Genomic DNA, 26,021 nt, shown 5'->3' on the forward strand with positions numbered 1-26,021 from the left:
TAGATTGCTTTGGGTAGTATTGACATTTTAACAATATTTATTCTTCCAAGCCATGAGCACGGAATGTTTTTCCATTTCTTTATATCTTCTTCAATTTCCTTCATAAGCTTTCTATAGTTTTCAGCATACATATCTTTTACATTTTTGGTTAGGTTTATTCCTAGGTATTTTATGATTCTTGGTGCAATGGTGAATGGGATCAGTTAATTTTGTAGTATTATTGAGGTACAATTGACATACAACAAACTGCACGTATAAAAAGTGTAAAGTTTAAAGAATTTGACATGTTCGTACACATCAGTGACTCTTACCTGTAGTAATTATTGCTGTGGTATTCTAAGGGTGATCTTCTATTTTTCTCATTCTACACGTTAATTGAAATTCTTGTATAAGGAATATTTGTTTCTTCCCCATTCAATGATTTATATCAGTTTGAACTCATGGATATTTATTTTATTCTTTGGGCTATGATCCAGTCCAATCAGTATTTATTTTGTTGTTCAAATTGACTCATTTTTGGCAATTTGAACCTCTTTCAGGTTGACTCCAGTGTCCTTCTGACTTCTTTTTTTCTTTTTTTTAGTGTTTGTTTATTTTTGAGAGAGAGCACAAGCAGGGGATGGGCAGAGAGAGAGGGAGACACAGAATCTGAAGCAGGCTCCAGGCTCTGAGCTGTCAGCATAGAGCCTGACGTGTGGCCCAAACTCAGAGACCATGAGCTCATGACCTGAGCTGAAGTCGGATGCTTAACCGACTGAGCCACCCAGGTGACCCTCCTTTTTTCTTTGTTAGTACCTCTGTTTCTTTTGAGTGTCTGATGTACAACATAACAAGTTGTGAATGTCTCTTTATGGATTAATATTAAGCTTGGCTGAATGCAACAACAAACTCTAAGTAACAGTGTCTTAAGTGAGATCAAGTTTTATTTTTCTCTTTATATACCATGTTCATGAATCAGAAGGATCAAAATTCTTAGGTTGTCAATGCTTCTCAAATTACTGTGCTTCTCAAAGCAATCCCAGTCAAAATCCTGTAATTCTTATTTGTAGAAACTGACAGGCTGACTCTAAAATTTACATGGAAAATTAAGGAAACCAAAATAGCCAAGACAGTTTGGAAAACAAAAAGGTCAAAGTTTGAGGACTCTCATTATCCACTTAGAAGAAGACTTACTGTAAAGCTACAGTAATCAAGACAGCATGGCATTGGCATAAAGATAGACCTCATCAGCAGAACAAAATATAGTGTCCAGAAATAGTCCATTGTGTGTATATATGGTCAATTAATTTTTAACAATAGTGCCGTGGTAATTCAATGTGGAAGGAGGATAGTCTTTCAATAAATGTTGCTAGAACAACTGGATAACCATATGCATAAAAGTGAACTTTAACCTTTACCTTGTAACACATAAAAAATAAATTTGAAATATATCACGAATTCACATTTAAGCATTACAACTATAAAAATTCTAGAAGGAAACATAAGAAAAAATCCTTGGGGGTAGGCAGTGTATTCTTAAATAGGACACAAAATGCACAAATCATAGAAGAAAAATATGCTAAATTGAACTTCATCAAAATCAAACACTTCTGTTTTTTTAAAGACACTGTTGAGAAAATGGCAAACTGCACTTTAGGAGAAAATGTTTACAAAGCCCATATCTCATGAAGGACTTCTGTCTTAAATACAACTCAAAACTAAGAAGACAATTAACTAAAACATGGGCAAAAGATTTTAACATAAACTTCACAAAGAGATACAGATGACATGTAAACACATGAAAAGATGCTCAACATTATTAATCACTAGAGAAATGCAAATTAAAACTGCAATGAGATACCATTGCACACCGATTAGAATGCGTAAAATGAAAATTTCTGACATCATCAAGTGCTGACAAGAATGCAGAACAGTTGGAACTCCTATACATTGCTTCTGGGTAAAAATGGATTTGGCAGAATCATAATACTAAACTTATCATACCACCCATCAATACCACTCAGGAGAAATGAACTATGTCCATACAAGGACTTGTACACAAATAGTGTAGCTTTATTTATAATTACCAACACTGGAGACACTCCAAATACCCATCAGGTGGTAAATGAAGAATAAACAAATTGTAAAAACTGAGCCACAAAAAGGCATGAACTACTGACATGTGCAATGACATGGGTGAATCTCAAAAGCATTATGTTAAGTGATAACAGCCAAACACAAGAGGCTACATATTGTATGATTCCAATTATGTGACATTCTGGATAAGGTAAATTATTTGGACAGAAATCAAATCAGTGATCACTCACGGCTAGAGATGGGGGAAGGGATTAAATGCAAAGGAACATGAGGGAACTTTTTCAGGTGGGATGGAAGTGTTCCACATCTTGAATGTGATGGTGGTTACATGACTGTATAAATTTGTCAAAACTCATTGAACTGTGCACGTGAAAAGGGTGAAGTTTATATTATACAATAAACCTGGCTTTAAGGAAATGAATTTTATTTTCCTCTCAGGTAAAAGAAGGTAATAGGCCAGGAAGTAATAGGCTAGGGCTAGCATAGTGGCTTCATGTTGTCACAGGAATCCTGGTGAAGATCATGCTGTTTTATAATTCTTAGCATGTGGCTTCCTTTTTTTAGGTCACCTTATGGTCCAGTATGGTGGCTTGGATCTCCAGTCATCACATTCATATTCAGGCAGTAGGAACAATAAAGAAGTAATTAAGGGAAATACTGTTCTTTTAAAGAGACTTCCTATTAGCCATGCATATATCCTTTTACATTTCATTGGCCAATACTTAGTCATTTGGATATATCTGATTGCAAGAGAGGCTGTAGAAATGTAAGCTTTAAGCAAGACCATGGTTATAGTAAATAAAATTGAGATTCTGTTACTAAAAATAAGACTATGATGGGAGTTGGGATAGGCAAACAACAGTGGCTGTCATAGGCTCATGTAAGTTGTAAATCTGCCATAGATTGCCAGTCCCCAAGCAAACAGTTGTACCTGGTTCACTCTTTCGTTCTCAAGGAAATGTGTTTCTCTTTCCTTAAAAAACTCCAATGCCTCCTTGATGTACATAAGCCCCTCTTTAAGGGAGTTACATAAATAAAACATGTCTTAAGATTGAGGGCAGAGGCATCAGTGAACTGCTGGGATTAATGCTAATGTATGAATGTTCATACGTGCACATTAAGTTACCAACTCACAGAATGCACTCTTTCCTATGATTCTTCTATACTTCATTCTTTTTTTAATGTTTATTTATTTTTGAGGGGAGGGGCAGAGAGAGAGGGAGACACAGAATCCAAAGCAGGCTGCAGGCTCTGAGTTGTCAGCACAGAGCCCGACACGGGCCCGAACTCACAAGCTGTAAGATCATGACCTGAGCTGATGTCAGATGCTTAACTGACTGAGCCACCCAGGTGCCCCCACTTACTTCATTCTTTAACATTATTCTAATGATTAAGAAATGATCATCCATGATTAACATTATCAGTAAGCTAGAGTTTACCTATTAAAGACTAAAAATTTAATTGAGCAAGATAGAGTAGCCAACAGAAAAATTGCCAACACTTTAAAAAACACCTGTAAAGTTTACCAAGTACCTTTACACCCATTTCCCCATATATCTTCCTCATACTCTACCATTTTTCAGGGCCTAGAGGCTATAGGCAGTTGAACAAATTTTCACCAGAAAGATACTGAGGCAGAGACATTTTTTCCCCCACGAATGATGTAATCTAGTCAGAGCATGTGATCTTAAACTGCTCTGAAGAAAATGACTAGTTTTCTGGAGGACAATCCTTGGAATGAAAACTGGAGTTTCCATTACTGCTTTCCATACTGCAAACTGTTCCCCTCTGAGAGGGAAGAATTGATCATTTCTCTTTTGAAAAAAAGACCTGGTAATTTTTGACCTTGAGTTTCTGTTGTCTGATCTGCTGGCTGTTTCCCTAAAAGATAGAGGCTGTTTTGAGTGTGCATGATCTAATGTACTTGTTGACTTTCATACCAGATATTCATTTCATAACTGACACAAATCTAAAGTAGCTCCTTAGCCCAGAGAAGGTAGAGCAAACTCTTCCACTTGTTAAGAGGGAGAGAAGGAAAGTGGTACTGGCACAAAAAACTAGTAGATATGTTTGAGGTCCAGGTCCTACAGGGGTCTGATCAAAACAACATGTATCAGCTAGCTTTTGCCACAACAGGGATATATAATAGAGTAGCTTCAAATTCACTGGCTTAAATCATTTGTTCTTGTTCACACACCTGTGGATTGGCTGACATTTGGATGATATAGACCAAGCTTGGCTGAACTTGGCTCCAAGCTCTAGGTTGAGTCCAGGTTGGCCTTCTATGTCTCTTTTGTTTCTTGGACCAGCAAACTAGCTGCACATGTTCTCATGGTGATGGCAGAGGCACAAAAAGACTGAGTGGAAACATCGACTTCTTTGTGATCTAAGCTCAGAACTGGCACCCTCATTTTTGTCCACATTCCACTTGGCCAAAGAAAGCTATATAGCTAAGCAACATCATCAGTGGATTGGAGAAATATACCAAACCTCTAGATGGAAGTGCTGCAAAGTCACAGGGCAGACTGAGTGCATGGATAGTGAGAGGGGTGGATATTGGAAACAAAATGCAGTCTTCCACAGCTATATACCTACAACAGCCATCTTTACTTTTATACCTTTAGCTACTCTATCTCACTCCTTCCTAAGATTGTAGGCACTCTTTAAAAGTGAGCTGCCTGGGTGTATGTCACTGGGGACATTGGAGCAAGGACCTCCAAAAATCCTTTCCTATGTAAAAACTGTAAGAATACTAGCAAAAATGGTCAGAATCAATTTCTTCAGAACTCTGGAAATTAGCCAAAAGCTTATGGCAATCCAGGAAGCTATATAGGAGCAAAGTTTTTATATACTGTTGAAGTTAAGTTGGTATTAATCCAAGCCAGTTTGTTATAAATTAACATTTTAATTATAATTCCCAGGGTAATCACTAAGAAAATAACTCAAAAATATAATAAAGGAATTAAAATAGTACGTTAAATATATCTATTTAACACAAAGGAAGGCAGTAATGGAGGAATATAGAAATAAAAGTGACAATTCAGATAGAAAATAAATAGCAAAATTGGAGGTGTAGATCCTATATTATTAAATATAAATGTGTTAGACAAAGGGCAGAGATTGGGATAATAGATATTTAAAAAATCCACAATGTGCTGTCTACAAGAGACATCTTAGATTCAAATACACAAATAGCTTGAAAGTAAAAGGATAGAGATACCATGCAAATGTAACCAAAAGAGTTAGAGTGGTTATGCTAATAATTTCAAAAGAAGAAATATCTCAAATCAATAATTTTCTACCTTAAGAAACCAGAAAAAGCAAGCAGAAACCCAAAGCAAGCAGCAACAAGGAAATGACAAAGATTAGAATGGAATTAATGAAATAGAACATAGAAAGACAACCGAGAAGTATGAGTGGAACCAATAGCTGGGTCTTTGAAAAGAGCAACAAAATTGACTAACCTACAACTAGACTGAACAAGAAAAAGAAGACTCAATAAGGTGAGTAATGTACATGAGGACGCTACTACTGACTTTATAGAAATGGCAGTGATTAAGAGGGAATAATATGAACAATTTTATGTCAACAAATCAGGTAACCTAGATAAGGACAAATTCACAGAAAGACACAAGTACTGAATCTGACTTAAGTAGAAACAGAAAATCTGAATATAAGTAAAGACATTGATTGAATCAGTAATCAAAAAACTTTTCACAAAGTAAATCTCAGGACCAGGTGACCTCACTGGTGAATTCTACCGAATGTTTAAGGAAGAATTAACACCAAGCCATCAGAAATTCTTCCAAAAAATAGCGAGGCGGGAATACTTCTCAACTCATTCCATGTGGCCAGCATTACCCTGATACCAAAACCAGACAAAGACGTTACAGCGAAAGAAAACTACAGACCGATATCCATTATGATTATAGATGCGTAAATCCTCACCAAAACACTGGCAAACCAAATCCACATATAAACAGGATTATACACTATCCCCAAGTGATGTTTATTTAATGTATACAAGATTGTTTCAATGTGTGAAAATCAATGTAATACATCATATTAATAAAGGACAAAAACCCCGTGATCACCTCAATAGACAAAGAAAAAGCGTCTGACAAAATCCAGCATCTTTTCATGATAAAAACACTCAACAAGCTAGGAACAGAAGGGAACTTCCTTAACTTAGTAAAGGGCATCTATGAAAACCCCACAGCTAATATCATACTTAGGACTGAAAGCTTTCTCCCCAAGAACAGGAATAAGACAAGGATGTCTTCATTTAAACATTTAACTGGATGTTCTAGCCAGGGCAGTCAGGCAAGTAAACAAAATAAAATGTATCCAGATTGAAAAGGAAAAAGTAAAAATGAGCTCTATTTGCAGATGACATGATATTGTGTATAGATAATCCTAAACAATTCTCTCTCTCTCTCTCTCTCTCTCTCTCTCTCACACACACACACACACACATGCACACGCACACACACACACACACACACATGAGATCAATATTAAAAAATCAATTGTGTTTCTATACACTAGAAATGAACACTTTGAAAATGAAATTATAAAACAATTCCATTTGGGGCACCTGGGTGGCTCAGTTGGTTGAGCATCTGACTTCAGCTCAGGTCATGATCTCACAGCTTATGGGTTCAAGCCCTGCATTGGGCTCTGCGCTGATAGCTCAGAGCCTGGAGCCTGCTTCAGATCCTGTGTCTCCTCTCTCTGCCCCTCCCCTTTTTGTGCTCTGCCTCTCTCTCTCCCAAAAATGAAGAAACATTAAAAAATTGTTTTAAATAAAAAACAATTCCATTTAGAAAAGAAACATAAAGCATAAAATGCTTAGCATTAACTGAACCAAAGATGTATAAGACTTACACCCTGAAAACTACAAAATATCATTGGAAGAAATTAAAGAAGACCTAAATAAATGGAAAGGTATCTCATGTTTATGGGTTGAAAGACTTAATACTGTTCTAGTGACGATACTCCTCATATTGATCTACAGATTCAATGCAACCCGTATAAAAATTCTGCCTTTTTTTGCATAAGTTCATAAGCTTTTCCTAAAATTCAGATGGAAACTCAAAATACCCAGAATGGAGCTGAAACAATGTTGGAAAAGAAAAACAAAATTGGAAGATTCACACTTTTCAATTTCAAACTTCCCACAAAGCAATAGTAATCAAGACAATGTGGTACAGGCATGAGAATAGACATATAAATCAGTGGACTAGAACTGAGATTCCAGAAACAAAGCCTTACATTTATGGCCCATTGATTTTCTACAAGGATACCAAGACAATTTGATAAGGCATGAATAGTCTTTCCAGTAAGTGGTGCTGGAACTAGATATCCATATGCAAAAAAATGAAGTTGGACCACTACCTCACATCATAAGCAAAATTTAACTTAAAAATGGACCAAAGACATAAATGCAAAAGCTAAAAATATAAAAATCTTAGAAGAAAGCATACACATAGATCTTCATATCCTTGAATCAAGCAATGGTTTTTTTTAACTATGACAGCAAAAACACAAATGGTGAAAGAAAAAATAGATAAATTGGACTTCCTCAAACTAAAAATGTTGGTACTTCAAAGGATGCTATCAAGAAAATGAAAAGACAACTCAGAGAATTGGACAAAATATTCAAAAATCAAAAATCTGATAACTGACTAGTATCCAGAATATGTAAAGAACTCTTACAACTCAACAATAAAAATCAAATAACCGAATTTTTCAAATTGGTGAAGTCTTTGAATAGATTTTTCTTTAAAGAAGATACACCAATGGTCAACAAGCACGTGAAAAAATGCTTGACACCATCCATTAGTCATTAGGGAAATGCAAGTCGTAACCATAACATACCACTTCATATACATTAGGATGATAATATTTAAAAAAACAGAAGATAACAAGTTTTGGCAGTGATGTGGAGAAATTGGGACTCTCCTACAATGCTGTTAAGATTGTAAAATGGTGCAGCTGCTTTGGAAAACAGTTTGGCAGTTCCTGGAAAAGTTAAACATTGAGTTACTATGTGACCTAGCAATTCTACCCCTACCCATTTACCCAAGGGAATTGAAAATACATGTCCACACAAATATTCATAACAGCATTATTTATGAAACCAAAAAGTGGAACTACCCCAGCTATCCAGCAGCTGATTTATGGATAAATAAAATATGGTGTATCCACACATATCCAAGAAAGGAATGAAGCATTGACACATGCTACAACATGGATGAACCTTGCAACATTGTGCTAAGTAAAAGAAGTCAAGCACAAAATGCCACATGAGTCTATTTATGTGAAAAGTACTCAGTAGGCAAATGCATAGAGACAGAAAGCAGATTAACTGTTGCCAGAGGCTGGGAGGAGGGGGTGAATAGGGAGTGACTGCTAATGGGTGTGGGCTCTTTGGGGGTGGTGAATGTTCTGGAATTAGTAGTGGTGGTTGCACAACTTTTTGAACGTACTAAAAACCACTAAATCAAGTATTTTAAAATGGTGAATTTTATGGTATGTGAATTAAATCTCAAAAATTAAATAATAAAATAAAGTGCCTTCTGTTCTCCTCATACCTCTTCCTGGTCGCCATCCTGTTGGCTCGATCATGGATTTCTTGTTTGGAATGACCGTTAAGGTGGATGGCTTGGCAGATAGTACAAATTGGCCCACTGAGTTCCATTCCAACACTCTATAGCATGCCTTACTTCATGCTGGGGACTGGAAAGCTAAATTCATTTGCTAATTTCTCTGACAGCTTGGATTCTGTATGTGTCCCAGGTTTTGCCCTGAAGATACCTTCCTGAGAGACTTGCGAAGTAGAAATGAGGTGGATGTGATGCTTCTCATGGCATATGCAGTTAGAGTTCTGTTTCTCTAGCAGCAGTTACAGTGGTCCCTGCATGAAGCTCTAACTTAATATGTGTTGAGGGGCAAATCATAGGGCTTTCATTTTTTTGGTATGGCGTAGGCTGAGGCCGTATAGTACTTGAGATGGACTCAACAAACTTTTGATGTAAAAGGCCAGATAGTACATATTTTTGGCTTTGCGTGCCCTGTGGTCTGTGTTGCAAGTACTCAGCTTTGCCATTGTGGCATGAAAACAGGCATAGGTGATACATAAATCAATGAACATGGCTGCTTTCCAGTAAAACTTTATTTAGAAGAATTTGGCCAATGGGCCATAGTTTGTTGACCCCCTGTCCTAGAGCAGTAATTATGGAGGTGGCGGTTTTCTGATCGTTTATTAACTTTTTTATTGCACAAAAAGTAGGATTCCCTTTTGGGCCAGTTCTGTTGTGTGTTTTAAACAGTTGATTATCTTTTAGTAGTTGCTTTAGGAATTGCAAAATGCATCCTTAACTTTTCACAGTCTAGTTAGAATCAACATTTTCCTACTTCGATGAAAATGTAACAACCTTACTGCCATATAGATATCTTTACCCTCCCCCCTTCATGCTATAGTTGTCTTATGTCAACAGATATTGAGAACTCCATCATATGGTGCTCTGTATTGTGCTTTCAGCCTTTACACATGCTTTAAAGAACTATAATTTACCATATTTTTATCATTTCTGTCTCTAGTTAACTTGTGCTCTTTCCTCTAAGCTTCTAGAACATATGGAATAGTTATAATAACTATTTTAGTGACTTTGCCTACTAATTCAATCATTTCTGCCATTCTAGGTCAGTTTCAATTGATTGATTTTCCTGCTTCTTTGCTTTCTTGGTATTTTTTAAATTGGATTCCACACATTGTGAATTTTACCTTGTTGGGTGTTGGGTATTTTTGCATGTCTGTAAATAGTTTTCATTTTCCTGCGATGTGGTTCAATTACTTAGAAGAAGTTTGATTCTTTTGGGTCTTGCTTCTGAGACTTACTAGGCAGGACCAAGGCAGCATTTCGTTTGGGCTCATTATTTCCCGTGATTGAGGCAAAATGCTTCTGAGTACTCCACCTGATGCCCCGTGAATTACAAGGCTTTCCATGCTGGTTTGTGGGAACAGCTACTATATATCCTGCCTCACGTGAGCTCCAGGTATTATTCTCTCTCATCTTCCCTCCAGGTACTCTTTGCATTCTTGAAAATATCCTTAATTCCACGGCCTTCCTTAGCCTTTAGTTGCACTTACCTGACAAAACCCTACCTCTGGGTCACTCTAATCCTCAGACTAGGTCAGTCTATACGTAGGCTCATGGGAAAAACCATCATACAATGGTACATACAAAGTTAGATTGTCCAAGTTATCTGAGGCGTCAACACTGTTCTATGATCATTCTCTGTGTCCATAGCTCTGTTCCTCCCATTTTCATCTTCCTCCATTTTCTTCCATACCACCCTCTACCAACACAGACACCCACTCGCTCACTCGCTCACTCCCTCACACAACCCCTGTACCGAATTTATAGGAAATAAACTTGTAATCATTTTCATAGAGAAGGTAGAAATTATCAGATGGGGACATCTACAACTTCTGACCACCAAACTTAATAAACAGCCCTAGTTTACTTCACCAGATACATATTTGATGAGTCAGTTAGACTGTGAGAAAAGCTGTTGGCAATGACTTTTAAAAACAAACTCTGTACATTAAAGCAAGAAATGGACAAACCAGTTTGGATAAACTAAGGGAACCTGGACTTTTGCCCACTGCCACCAACCGAACCAGATTGGACCCTGGCTGTGTTGCTTGGGATAGGCTCAGCAATGAAGTGCCTATTTGTTTGCTTGTTAGAAATTGTTCTCAGCACCTGGGAATCTTGTTCTCCTCTTGGGCATTTAAAGTGAGTCTGATACTTTCATGAGATTTGCCCCACAATTCTGTTTCAAGGCACGTCACTCTCTCCATATTCCTATCTGCAGAGATTCTGGTTGTGAGCCAGTCTGTACCCTGTTTAGTTGTCTGAGGGAGGAGCAGAGTATGTTTTTGAACAGACTCTGCTTTTGAAAGTTGCTTGGAGTCTGCTTCTTGCAATGCTCTGGCCTAATCTTGAAACATCATGCTCGGGAGATTGTTATTCATCACTCATTGACTTCCACGATTGGGAGGAGGGGGTGGTAAGAAGGGAGGAGACACTGGTGGAGAGGAAGAAAGAGAACAACAGCCTGTGTGCTTGTTTGCTCATAGTGGTGAGAATGTTATGCCCTGTCCTTACTCTTGAAGAGAAATGATGCATAGCTTCACAGAAGAAACCTGATCCCTCCCCACAAAAGTGTGTTTAGATACTGAGGTATACGCGAACAAAAGAAATGCTCTTGCATTTACTGAAAGACAGAAAGCAAGCAAGCAAACTGTGACTTCTTCTAATGCTCTGTTTACAAAAACTCCTTCAAGCCTTCCTGATTATTGTACATAATTGTTTGTGATATTGCACTGGGTTCCAGCACAGGAAGAAGGTTAAATAATTCCAAAGCTCTGTTCTGACACCCCAATTCTGTCACCCCTGACATGGGTGCTGGTGGCAATGGAGGGGTTGGAAGTCGCTTCCAGAGGTGGGGGTGGGTGGGGGAGGTGTTGCTTTCTTTGCCACCCACAGAGTCCCTGAATATATTTCTCCTCTGATACCAGAGGTTTTGTGTTGTCAGTTAAGCCCAGAAGAAAGATAATCATAGTGGCTAACACACAGAGAGGTTTGAGCTTATCTGTGACTCCAGTGACCATGGGCTACTGCCCAGGAAATGCATTTGTTTTGTTGCTACTAATCCACAGCTTGCTGTAAGGGGAGAAAAGAATAAATGAGCCCAGAATGTTATGTTGGGTTTTAGCTCATTGACTTAAAAGGCTGAGGTATAATTTCCCTGAGATTTTACAGTCATGAACATCTGCTCGCAGGAGCCTGCAACATCTGCAGCCCTTGTCGTCATTCTTTGCAGAGGACCATAAAGTTTATAGAAAAACGAATCCACCCAGACACAGAGGAGACCTGGCAGAACCACCTTCCTGGCTGAGAAGTTTATTTTATATTCCAGCATGGGCAACAGAACCTTGTGAGCTTATTCTTGGGGCCATGTGGAAAAAACAGAGCTGAGATTTCTGCTCTGCCTCTCTCTGCATGTCCCAGCCACATGGACACCCCAGTCGCACTTACAGAGTCCCTGCTGCATGCTGGGTGCTTTCTCATGTATGTTATCTCCTTTAACTCTCAGGGTGGCTCTATTGGTCACCATTACCTCTTTCCACAACAGTGTATACATACAGAGACATACAGTTTTAAGTGCACATACTGATTTGGAAAATCTTAAGCCACAAACATGTTTCTTGTGTGTATTGATAATTATATAGGAAGGAAGGAGAGGTAAATAGAGGCAGCATAATATCATGGAAATATCACTGGATTGGGATTGGGAGACCTCCATTCTGGTCTCAGCTCTGGGGGCTTCATATATCCCTTGATTTCTTTGGGCTTTCCATTTCTTGTTTATATAGTGAAGAAGTTGGTCTCAATTTTCTCTGTCTCTTCTAGCTCTCATGCTAAATAAACTAGGAATCAATATCCAGTATGACTTCAACCGTGTAACATAAATGTGTATGAAGAAGGAAAGAAGGAACTATGCCAGAGTGTTTCCAGTAGTTACATTTGCGTGGTAGGATTATGAACTCTATTCTTTGTTCTTTTTTGCATCTTCTAACTCTTTTATAATGCACATGTATCATATTTGTGATCAGTAATATATTGTAAAAATATTAACCCATTTGGTGAATGTGACACCTGCTTCTTATTGCATTATCTCCTTCTTCAGCTAGGTCTCCATTATGGCAGCCACACTAATACAACATCTCCATTGGTCTTCCTGGCATAGCCATTGTGCCCCCCAGATTACTCCCTGGCATGGCCTTAGACATACCTACTTTTTAAATCTTTGCTTGTTTATTTGTTTGTTTGTTTACAGAGAATGAGTGGGGAAGGAGCAGAAGAAGAGGGAGAGAGAAAGAATCCCAAGCAGGTTCCAAGCTCACAGTGGAGCCGGGCTAAATCCCACAAATCATGAGATCATGACCTAAGCCAAAATCAAGAGTCGATGCCCAACTGACTGAGCCACCCAGGCCCCCCTAGATGTATTTACTTTTCTAAAAAGAGTTTTTATTGAAATTCCAGTTAACATACAGTGTAACATTAGTTTCAGGTATACAGTGTAGTGATTCAGCACTTACATACAGCACCCATGCTCATCATAAGGGCCCTCCTCAATCCTCATCACCTATTTCCCCCATTCCCCCATCCCTCCTTAGGGGTCTAAAAAGTTCTATCTGATGCGGCTGCTGTCCTCCAGTAGCTTGTAGCCCAGCAGGGGAGATTATGCACATATATAAATGTCTGCAGTTAAAAACAATGTGTAATAAGTGCTGTAGGATTGATGGAAACTTCAGAGCACAGGATCCCTGAGGAGGGAGAATGCCTCTCCAACAAGACATCAGGGAAATTATATCTAACATTTTTGGCACCTCAGAAAACATTCCCTGGTCTCTGATTTCAGACACAGCTGTAGAGGAGAATTCCAGAGGAGCTCAGGGTCATGCTGACAGCATCCCACTTCAAACCTGCACATGGATCTTTCTACCTCAGGGCTTTCCTCTGATGCGGTGAGAGCTGTCTTGGTCCATATGCAAGAGCAGCCTGAAAGTGTGGGGAAGATATTGTCCTTTGGAGTAAACTTCAACCAATAAAAAATGGGAGCTGGTGGAGAAAGGCTCCCAGCTGTTCTTCTTTGAAGAATGGTCACTTCTGAGACTCATCCCATAGCTTCTTGGGGATCCCTGTGGAATTAATCTCTTATTGCCCACAGCAGTGATCTTAGTAAAGCACCTCTATTTTGGCCTTTTCCTCTATCTCTGCTTTACTACTTTTTAAAGTTTATTTATTTAGAGAGAGTGAGAACAAGCAGGGGAGGGGCAGAGAGAGAGGAAGAGAGAGAGAGAATCCCAAGTAGGCTCCGTGCTTTCAGCACAGAGCCTGACATGGGCCTCAATCCCATGAACCATGAGATCATGACTTGAGCCAAAATCAAGAGTCGGATGCTTAACTGACTGAGCCACCCAGGTGCCCCTCTGCTTTACTCTTTTTAATTTTTCACTCAATACCTGTACCTAAGTCCTTGTCTCAGGCTCTGTTTTGGGGAGAACCTAAACTAAGGCAGAAGCCATTGTGGAATAGGATGCATTTGAACTGGAGTTGTTCACAGACAAAGACAAGGAGAAGGGAGAAGTTTTAGGTAGATGGCACACTGTGAGGAGGGCATGGAGAGCACAGGACATACCTGGTGTAGTAGTTTTGAGCCTCCTCCTATCAAGGAGGTGGAATCTATTCTCTACCCCTTCAATCTGAACTGGCCTTGTGACTGGCTTTGTCTATTAAAATGTTGCAGAAGTGAGTGAGTTCTGAACTTGGGCCTCAAGTGGCTCTGCCAATTGTGCTCTCATTCTCGTAAGCCTGCCACTGCTAGGTTTATAAGCCAGGAGTAGCCCTAGTGGAAGATGAGAGACCACGTGAAGCAAAGGCAACCTGTCCTAGCTGAGGTACCCTCTAGACTCAAAGCCGCTAGCCAATTCACCAGCTCACCACAGACACGTGAGTGAGCAGAGCTGGAAGAGAAGAATCTGTCAGTTGGGCTCAGCCCAAATTGCCAGTCTGAAGAATTATGAGTGAAGTAAATGGTTATTGTTTTAAGCTGCTAACTTTTGGAATGGGTTGCTATGCATCCAAAGCTAATTGATATATCTGGGGGGAAACTGAGTCATCCTGGTTGGTTAGAAGATGTCCTTCATGACTTGAATTGGGGGGGCTAAGTTGGGATAGGTTTCGAATACCATACTAACAAGTCTGGAAGTAATTCAGTGGGTGAGGAGATTATGTTGGAATAGATGGTTGGCTGACCACCAAATATTTGGGTTTCCCATTCTGTAGTTTAGAACTGTTGCTGGGAGCTGCCTGCCCAGCCACACACTATGTTTTCCCAGCTCTCCTTGCACATGACTCGTTCTCTCCAATGGGATGTGAGTGGTAGGGGTTTGTGTAACCTCTAGGCTGAGATAGCTAGGTAGTAAGTATATGATCCCCATGCTCTCCCTGTGCCCCACTGGGTAGCTGGATGATACCAGCTCAGCCTTGAACACACAGGAAGGTAGAACCTCATGATTGATACCAACTAGATTCCTGACTCTCCCTTTAGAGAAGAACCATTCAGCGGAGTAGATTTTGCATGAGCAAGAAAGAAACATTTATCATGTTAAGTCATTGAGATTTTCAGATTGTTTGTTACAGCATCTGATATTACCCACGCTGACTAAATGTAAGCAACCTTCATAGGCTTTTGAATGGGGTATTGTACCCCTCAAAGTAGTGATTTGGGTGTGCTGGCTTTAGCATCCAATTGCAGGGTAAATCTGCTCCTGCAGTTTTCTGGATCTCAGGAGACAATGGTATGGATATGGCCTTGGCCATGAAAGCAAAAAGGAAAGCACCAAAGTAGACAGTCCCTTCAAGCTAGACATCTTCCTTCCAGGGGAGGAAACTAGTTAAATTGTAGACAGTCTAATATTTAAGTCTAAATTGCTTTCCACCTGTTTAGTTGTGAATTAGGAAACTAGTCTTGACATTTTGGGATTGGAATCTTAAAACACCAGTTACTTAAAAATAAATACGTCTGAAGGTTCTTTTAAGGGACCATAATCATAATCATATTCATAGTAAAGCCTGACCCACCAGAGAGCCACTGTCCTTTCTCTGAGTCTGGGGATACATTGCTCCTTCCTCACCTTGCACTGATGAGCTCCTAATCTAAACAAAATGGATACCATTATTTTGCTGCTTGGTGTTTGTGAGGACCTGGAGACAGGTCCTCCTGAGGAAATGTGAGTTTCCTTTAGGAGTTTTCTTGGGGAAGATTTAGATGGATTTCATTTTTTACCCTGCCCATCATGGAGCAATTCCATGCCTGTGTCTGGAAGTGTTTTGGAGCCGCATGCTTCTAAGAAAGACATTCCTTAGAATTGCTTCTTAGGACAACAAGCCATCCTTAACATCTTATAGCTGTAGCACTTCTACCAGTAGCTTGGCTCCCTTGTGCCATTGGTGGCTTGGCCTAGCCTCCACCAAATACTCTCTGCCAGACTCCCAAGGCCAGGTCTGTCCCAGGCAATGAAAAGTTTGTAGAACATCCCTGACTCCATCTGCCTGTCTGGCTGGCCATTTGCCTACTGCCTGTGGCCACATCATCAGACACCCAGCCTACAGGTCCCCTGATGTTGGCCTCTCTCCTGCTCCAGCCTGTTTGTCAAGTCTCCTTGGCCTGGCCTGCCCCTACCAAGCCCAGATTTTGACACCATCCCAAGGGCAGCTGTAACTCTTCAGCTGTGCTTCACGGTGGCCTTGGAGTGCTTCCACCTCCCACCCAGTGCCCAGAGGCCCCTGGAATGTTGAGAGAGTTTTGACCTAGACCTGGCTCACCTCATACCATAACGAACCAGTTTATTATAGCACGTAATAAACCTCAAACCAGCTTGACTCAGATTCTTAAAGGGCCAGTTCCAACCACCTCATGTCACCCCAGCGGAAACATAGTGCTAATTATACTGAAGAACCTCTTTCTAGCATTGAAGTGGGCAAATTGTGTCTTCAGCATCCCACAGCATCCACTTTAGGTCTTTCAAGGCATGTGATATTCATTTAAATATCTGAATTAATATGCCATAATTATAATTCTTATGTTTTTCTTTTGTACTTGTTTTTTTTTTAATTTTTAATGTTTATTTATTTTTGAGAGAAAGAGAGAGGGAGGTGGACAGACAGACACAGAATCCAAAGCAGGCTGTAGGTTCCATGCTGACAGCACAGAGCCCAACACGGGGCTTGAACCCACAAACCATGAGATCATGACCTGAGCCAAAGTCAGACACTCAACTGACTGAGCCAACCAGGCACCCCTCTTTAGCACTTCTTTTAATGAGCCTAAGAACAACATTGGGCCTGAAATAATGGCCACTCTTGCAATAGGAAGTTGGATGATGATGATGATAACACTAACCAACATTTATTGAGCACCTATCATATACCAGGGTCATTTAAAAATAAATTATATAAACTATCTTATTGAATCCCCATGATATCCTTACCCTCTGGGGTAGTAGTTATTATTCCATTTTTAGATGAGACTAAATAATTTGTCCAGAAAATACAATCAGGTAGCCAGACTCAGAATCCAGGTCATATGACACTAGAGTCTGTGCTATTAACTCTGTGTTATCCTGTATCTCTGTGTGGCTGACAGACCATACATGGATGGTTTTTCCCTCCTACTTAAGTCTGGGAGCAATGAAGGTGGGATTTTTCTTCTGTAATTGAAAGAATAATTGGGAGTTATTTATTTATTCTGTTTAATTACACCAGTCAGTGTCAGCTCTTCAAAGTAGAAAAATTAAAATAATTTTCTGAATTCTGGAATATAAAATTCAACCATAATTTCGCCACCCTTACAGAACCACTGTTAATACTTGAGTATTTTATTCAGTATTTTTATTTCAACATTTTCTAATATTATATTAAAAATGCAACTAATTTTGGAAGGTACAGAGAATCAAAAAGAAGAAATACAAATCATCTCAAGTTCTATATTATTAGCTTTCTAGATTGTGTGTGTGTGTGTGTGCGGGGGGGGTGTTGGATCATATTGCTTTATATTCTGAGCTTGTAATTGAATAATATTTTGTTGATTTCTTTCATGTAAAAGAATATTCTTCCACAATACCTCTATTAGTTTCTATTTCAGTGTAACAAATTACCACATATCCAGTAACTTAAAACAACACCATTTATTTTCTCACAGTTTCCACTCATCAAGAGTCCAGGCCTGGCTTAGCTAGAGCCTTTGCTCAAGGTCTCATGAGGCTACAAACATGATGTAGGCCAGGCTGCTTTCTCAACCGGAGGCTTGACTAGGGAAGGGTCCACATTTGAGCTCATTTAAGTCATTGGTTAAATTCATTCTCCTGAAGCTGTGTGTCTAAGGGCTCAGCTTCTTCCTTGTTGTTGGCTAGAGGCTGCCCTTAGGTTTTAGAGGCCACCAGCAATCCCCTGCCATGTGGCTCTCTCCATAGGCAGTTTTCAATATGGCAGCTGTTCAAAGCCAGCAAGTGAGTCTTTCTAGTGTGCACTAGCAAGATAAGTATTGTATCTGTGCTGATACCTGTCTATACCTATTTATATCTACATTATAATGTAACCATGACATCTCATCACCTTTGCCATATTCCATTGGTTAGAAGCAAGTTGTGGGTCCTGCCCACACTCAAGGGGAGGGGATTATGCCAGGTGCGGACCACCCTAGGATGTTTGCCACATACCATTTATTTATTCCATTTCATTTTACACTTGTTAAAGATTTTATTTAACTCAGTGAAAATGAGGAAACCAAGCAGATGGTATATATAACCAGTTCAAAAGAAAATCCAAAGAATGGACACATTTATAGATCAAGAATGTTGAAATGAATGTGCAAATGGAGGCAAAACTAGTCTCTTCCGCAGTGGGGGAGGGCAGTCCCTTGAACTTCTACAGGACAGGGCAGGATAGGATTTGCACGTACCTAGGCAAGAGAAGAGAAACTACATTGCTGTCAGTTATACAGTTTGCAAAACTGTAAAATAGCTCCCATGGAATTAGAGTCAGATAACATGGAAGGGTGTGCCACACACCATTTAAAACCGAGCCATGCTGGTTCAGCTTTTTGCTGATTTATTTAATGAATCCCTTATATTTGAAAATCAGTGTTTCCATTTTTTGTCATTATAAAAACTGCAGCGATCACCCTTGTGGTTAAATTTTTTCATGCACCCTTAATTATTTCCTTTCATGACTTTTAAGATTTTGCTGGGTCAAAAAGTTCACACGTTTTAAAGGCAATTGCTCATGTTGTTAAATCACTCCCCAGAGCAATTCCCCCCAGTGGCGTAGGAGCGTACAGGAGGCTATTTTAGTGAACTAAGCTGAGTTAATATTGGTAAAGTGCTTGAAGGGTGCTGGGCACACTGGAAGGCCATGTGTAGATATTAAGCAAAATAAATTAAACAATAAAATTGAGTTGTTTCATCCTTACAACAACCTGTGAGGTAGGTTAATGGGATTCTCATTTTACAGAAGAGGAAGATGAGGCCAGAAGGGTTAAGGAGAGATTACTGAATTAAATACCAAAAGGCTGGGGCCACATCCTAGCTCCTTCACTTATCAAACGTAGGACTTGGGGGAACTTCTCTCTCCAATGCAGCCAACAGTCCTACATCACGGCAGCTAATGTCAGGGTGAGTGCTTGGAATCTGTAGCCCGGGGATTCTCACCCTTGACTGCATGGTGGAATCACCTGGGGGAAGCTTTCAAACCCCCAGATGCCTGGGTCCCAGCCCCAGAAATTCTGATGGCGTTGGCCTGGGTCATGGCCTCGGCATCAGGAATTTTTAAGCTGCCAAGTGATTCCTGTGTGCAGCCAGATCTGAGGCCCACTGCTAGAGCCTCCCACACTTGCAAGGGATTATTTCTGTATATAGCTGAGGAAGCAACATTCAGTTCTTGCTTTCTGCTCTGAGCTGTCAGGAAATGGCCCACTAGGGTCTGGCTGGAATCAAACCTCTGTCTTAAACTCCAGAGTCAACTCAGTCTGCTAAGTTAGTTTGGGAAGCCATCAATTACCTGCTGTTTTACCCTCCGGTGTGGGTCCCTGGGCGGTGGGGTGTCAGCATCAGCCGTGCTGGCAGGGGCTGCTTTCCAGTGGAGCCTGCTGCTGCTGTTGCTATTTTTCTAGAAGCCAAAGCAGATCTTCACATCAGAGCTTCAGCTCCCCGCTGCCTGTCAGTCACAGCTGCACGACTGAGGCTGAGGGACCAGACGCCTGGCTGCCCGCCACTGGAGCTGGGTAGCAGATTTGCTGAGGTATCTTTGGGGCCAGGCCAGCCTTCCAGCTCACTGTGAGGGCTGGGGACGAATTTTTCTGAGCAGCCAAATGTAGCTCAAAATGAACATGATCAATCACTGGAATGAAAGCCTTGGTCAAGTTGCCCCAGTGTGACAGAGAAGGCCAGCACCAGCTCCTGTCTTTCTCCTGCACCTGATAAATTGTGAGACGTATATGTGTCTGCCATTTTTCTGAGGTCGGACACTATCCAGTGATTATGGGGGAAAAATGGCAGTGTGGAGAAGTTTCTGGAGGAAGACAAGGAAGAAAATGGAAAACTCATATTTAATGTGGGCCTGCTATGCATCAGGCATTGTGTGGACACTAGATATGTAATCTCATTGAGTCTGAATATTATGACGACCACAGAAATTGGACATGGCTATCTCTATTTTATTTTTTTTAATTTTTAATGTTTATTTTTGAGAGACAGACAGAGTGTGAATGGGGGAGGGGCAAAGAGAGAGGGAGATACAGAATCTGAAGCAGGCTCCAGGCTCTGAGCTGTCAACACAGAGCCCGACGTGGGGCTCAAACTCAAGAACTGCAAGATCATGACCTGAGCTGAAGTCGGATGCTCAACAGACTGAGCCACCCAGGTGCCCCGGCTATCTCTGTTTTAAAGGTGAGGCAATTGAGCCTTAGAGGAGAAGCTTCCTTGTGAGATCCCATGACTAGCCAGGGACAAAGCTAGAATTCACTTCTTGGCCTGTCAGCCTGCATAGCACCTGTTCTTTGTACACTGCTTCTCAAACTGGGAAAGGAAAGCTTTGATCCAGGTAGCTAGTTTTTTGTTGGTTTGTTTCTCATTAGGATTATTGTCTGCAGTGTCCATTCTTGGCTCAGTTGTGAAACACTGAAGGTTGCTTTTGTCATGGTTCAGCTTCCCTGCTGAATGAATTTAGGTAATATTAGCTGCTATAACAGATGAAGCCCTAAATCTCAGGGGCTTCACACAATACACGTTTACTTCTTCCACACACAAAGTCTGGCTGACCATGTGGGACTGGGGCTTTTGCTTTATGCAGTCATGTAGGGGCCCAGATTCCTTCCAACTGTGCCTCTGTTCTCCTCTAGGGCTTCAGTGTCATCCATTACATCCTCTGCTTCTGGAAGGCAGGTAGGGGAAGGGAGTGGGGGGCATCCTGTAGGAGGTTCTATGGCTCAAGTGAGGGCAAGTACACCACATTTCTGTCCGCATTCCATTAGCCAGAACTGCATCACATGCCAATGGCTAATGTAAGGGAGGCTGAGAAATGTATCTAGCTGTGTGCCAGTGAAGACAGGAAATGCATTTTAGTGAATATATAGCAGTCCTCACCACAGCTATAGACGCCCCTGAAGTCTCTTCATTCCTGAAGCCTCTCCCGCTTGATCCTACCCATGCCGTCTCCAGAACCTCATCTTGTCCTTCATGTCAACTGTCCTCTGATTGACATGTACCTTCTATCAAATTTCTGTCCAGAGCACCTAGATCAGAGCCGTATCTGGCCATGCCTTTGTTGAAGGTCTTGATGAGGCCACCTCACGCCCAAGTGCCACAAACCATGGGCCTCTCAAAAACTATCTGGCCCACCTTCTGCCAGCCCTTCAGAGGGGGGAGCCAGTAATGAAGGGGTTGCCGGCCTTTGGCTTAACTCTTCATTTGGCTAATGATGATGAATGTCGCTGTCTCTGAATCTGAAAGCCCTGGCTGTTTTTCCTGCAGTGTCTCCTGCTTGATGTGTTTTCTTTTTCCTCAGCTCTGCTAGCTTCAGACCCCAGGGAGAAGATGAGTTTTACAGTGATGGACGGTAGGGATTTTTCACACCTGCCAATTCTGACATCCCGAGTCAGCAGGATCTGTGCTGCCAAGATACATGATTTAGAGGCGCTACATTAAGCCTAAAAATGTTCCCTTAGTATTTTCATGATCTTTTGTGGTCAAGGACAGTTAGAACAGAATTTCCTTCAGAACAAACTGGCAAGGAAAACTCAGTCAATGTCAAGTGAGAATTCTTTTGTTTTCTTCCCTTTCCTGGTGAAAGTGCTCCCATAGTCTTCCCCATTATAACTCCGGATGAGTGGTTAGGACTCAAACCTGTGTGCCTTCTTCATGACACTTTGCAGAAGTGTTAGCTTGGGCTAAACCAAGCAAAGTTTACGTAGGAAGCTACTTTCAATGGCTTGTAGGAGACCTCTTAACATTTTATCAGAGAAGTCCTTGGTCCAGAAGGTTTGGTGGGCTCCCAGTGCCTTGCCCAGATTATGGAGAAACAGGGCACTTACTGAGGTGAGACAGGTCTTGTCACACTGTGGCTTGTAGCCTAGAGAAGGGGCCCAGGTGCCTGTCACCAGGTGGTGAACAAAGATCCTAAGGCTCACCTAAGTCAAGCCAGTGGGGGAGCACAACCCATCCCCTCCACCCCCCACCCCCCATCATGAGGCTGCCTTCCCTGGAAGCATATTGCCTGAGGCTTCATGGGACAGTGCTGTATTAAAGACCAGGATGGGAGTGGAAAGTGGGCTGGGGAGGGAAAGAGGCGCAGCAAAGCCCGCAGAAGGTGACTAGCTCAGCCCTGCAGTGGTGCTCTGGGATTTGTGTCTGCACAAAAGACAGGAGGGTGTTCACACCCTTTCCCTATCGGTATGTCACCAATGTGCTGTCCCTGGGCCAACTCATGGTCCATGCCCAACAACACAGCGGGCTCCAACAGCCTAGGGCAGGCCACCAACAGAGATGCAAGTGCTGGTGGTTGGGCAGGAAAGCCCACCAGACACCACATGTCACAATGGGGAATGGTTATGAAGGGGTCTGAATGGATTATTGATGGTCCCCGACTTTGCACCCAGTTGGAGTCTTCTCTTTCATTTTTGGAAGAGCCCTTAATATCAACTTTATCTCAAGAGCTCAAAGTGAGTTTGGCTTGAACCCCATAACTCCAAGGGATAGCCTGGGTAGAGGAGATGCTGTGTTTTAGGTGTGGGGCTTCCAAATCTCCTCTCTATATAGGGCAGTGGCCACCACTACATAAGCTGAATGCAGAGGAGGACCATGGCTTGGAATGTGGAGCCAGGCCATTAGAAGAACTTTCAAAGAAAACTTTAACTTAATTCCCATTTTTTTTCACTGGGAAAAGGACTGGGATTTCAGATCTGACATGTCACAGTCTGTTTTAAGCTTAGCTGGCGCCTTGGGGGTGGGAATCTGTGTGTGCGTGTGTGCGCATGTGTCATTCACATGGACGGTGTCTGAGCTGGCAACCCTCTCTGTGGCACTCCTCTCCACCCAACCCATGTGCAGAACCATTGGCCTCTTGGACCTACCATTAGCCTCTTGGACCTAAGCCTTGCAGTGTCCCTTCTTAGCACTCCTGTAATGCCTTGCGTGCAATGTTGTTGCTGGAACCACATTATTTTACAATGATTTGTTCACCTGTCTGTCTTAATCAATAGGCTGAGCTCCTTGAGGTCAGAGCCCATGTCTTATATTTGTCCAAGCTCTAGTGTTCAACTCAATGTCGGGGCATATGGTAGGTATTTAGTAAATATTTGCTGAATGAGTGAATCACATGAGATATCTGAAGAGTTACCAGAGGAAGAGATCAAGGGCATGAAGCTAGAACCATGACTGAAAAAGGGACAAAAGTCTTGTGGGAATGTTCAGTGTCTTCATTGTGCCAGGCCCTGGGGATGCAGGGTTGAGACTGAGGCTGCACCCAAGTTTGGGAAGTTTAGTCGAACAGGTAAGGCACAAGCACTCCAAAGTTACTGCATTCCCTCTGTACTGGCAGCAAGGACATGATGTAGCCCAGTGGAGGGTGCCATATCTTCCTGGAGTCAGCAGGAATTTCTTCCTTGAGGAGGTTCCACTGGAGTGGGGCTTGAAGGAGAAACCATGTGCTTGAAGAAAAAGAGCTGACATGAAAGCAAAAACAAGTGAAGCCATGGTCATGCAGAAAGAGCTAGCATGTTCTGAGAATGCTGAGTTCAGTGTGGCTCTGAGTGGGCCAGTAGAACTCACCAGGCATCTCCAAACCTCATGGTAACCTAGCAGGATTCTTCCCCTTCTCTCCACCAAGCCTTTCTTGAGCATTGCCAGAAGAGGCCAGTTTCCTCTCCTATGCCCTCTCTCTGATGACAGAGGCACTAATGAGCCCTGGAAAGTCCAAAGCCCCTGATGTGTCAGGGTGGGAGAGGAGCAGAGAGTACTGGCAGACCCAGGTATGAGGGTGCAGCATGGAAGTGAGGGCCTTTAGCTCGGCACTCTGAGCCAAGTCCCACAAGCTGGGGCAGGGACCGGGCATGAGGGCTTGTTTTCCCTGGGGGCTGCCTCCCTGTGGTGGAGAAGGAGGGCAGTCCTCTTCTCCTTTGGGGCTGTCTCAGATTGTCCTCGGCTCTGGTGACCTCCTGCTGTATCAGATCTAAAATCATAATTCTAAAGTTAATCATTTGGCTAAGCCTCTTCATTGTACACATGGCAGAATTAAACTCACCTGCACATGGGGTGTATAAAAAATTTTTATTTAAAAAATGTTTATTTATTTTGGTGGGAGAGGGGCAGAGAGAGAGAGAGAGAGAGAGAGAGAGAGAGAGAGAGAGAGAGATCCCAAGCAGGCTCCACACTGTCAGTGCAGAGCCCAACACGGGGCTCGATCTCATGAACCGTGAGATCATGATCTGAGCCAAAATCAAGAGATGCTTAACCAACTGAGCCAAGGTGTCCCCGTTCCTCCAGATTATTTTTATTTGATCTTTAATGAGTCTACTGAGGCCCCATCTGGTTGTTAGTGGGACAAAATTAAATGAAATGCCAATTTGGCTTCAGTGTAGTCATCTGTGATGCTATAAATGGGCCTATCAGGAGACATTCAGACACTCATTTGGTGAGAAAGCACCTTCCCTACTCCCTGAGGAGAGGGACTTAGGCAGGTTCCTTAGCCTCTTCTGGACCCCAGGCTGATGTCTTCTTGCCAGTGCAACTTGGGATCTGACTATTCTTTTGGTGTGGGCAAGGCCTAGAGCCTCCTAGGATGACCAGGCCTCCCCTAGGCTCCTGCTGACTGCAGACCCCTGGGTACTTGTTGAGGCCTCTGTGCAGCCCACTGCAGGGTGAAATTGTCCTGCTACAGCGGTCTTGTGGTGGGACCTCTGGCTCTTAACCTAGGTGTTACACCCTACAGGGACCGAAGGCAGCTTGCAAAGATCAGGGACACCTGTACTTGATCCCACTGTGCCATGCAGTTGACTGTAAGGTGACTGTTTCAGGTTTGTCCGAGGCCCTCTTATCTCTCAGTGTGGCTACTGCACATTCCAGAAATGGGAGCTCAGGACACACCCCTGTGACCACTTCCTTACCTCACACTCGTACTTTTCACAACTTCTTTGCCTGGAAAAGGGGTGGGCTTCTTTTATTCCCCTTTGTCATATTTCCTTTTTCCTGACTCCAGTTATGCCTTCATGGCAGACAAAGATCTCCCTGCTTTCACTACAGTAAAAACCAGAGTCTTCCATTTGCTAATTGGCTATAAGAAGAGAACAAAGGATTCTGGAAAATCCTTCCTGAAGACAATCTCTTGGCTTATAAGGCCCTTGCCTGCTGCATATTTCAGTTTTGAATCTTAAAAGCCAAATATTACTTTGGTCTTTCTGTCTTCACGCCCTCTGCAGCAAAATCTCCATCTCCTCCCCCACTGCCCCACTCCATCTTCCAGCAAATAGATGCCTTGGACTGACCATGGCAAAGTCATGTCCTTCAGGAGGCAGAGGGAAAATGCACCCTAAAATTGTGAACCAATATTGTCCTTGTGGAATATGCATGAGGCTCCTGAAGGTCCTAAGATTAGATTTAGATGGCTCTGCCCTAGGTTATGTGTAGGGTCTCCATTTCCCAGCCAGTGTGAGTATGGGCTGATGACTCATAGCTGTTCCTGTCTCTGCAAGCTCTGCTCCTCCCCTGCTCACTTCCACCTCACCCTAACCCCTATAGTTCTTGATCAATCACT

At 41.9% G+C, this 26,021-nt stretch overlaps 1 long non-coding RNA gene across 1 annotated transcript; it reads left to right on the forward strand.

Annotated features, from left to right (window-relative positions):
• Positions 1-80: 80 nt before the first annotated feature.
• LOC121025659 (uncharacterized) lies at positions 81-23,695 on the forward strand. The gene is made up of 3 exons (XR_005788118.1): positions 81-211; positions 17,851-17,863; positions 23,684-23,695. It is a non-coding gene; the product is annotated as an uncharacterized LOC121025659 (long non-coding RNA).
• Positions 23,696-26,021: the final 2,326 nt, after the last annotated feature.

Source organism: Herpailurus yagouaroundi, unplaced genomic scaffold, assembly GCF_014898765.1.
Source record: "Herpailurus yagouaroundi ecotype Mexico unplaced genomic scaffold, PumYag 67690, whole genome shotgun sequence".
Taxonomy (NCBI): Eukaryota; Metazoa; Chordata; class Mammalia; order Carnivora; family Felidae; genus Herpailurus; species Herpailurus yagouaroundi.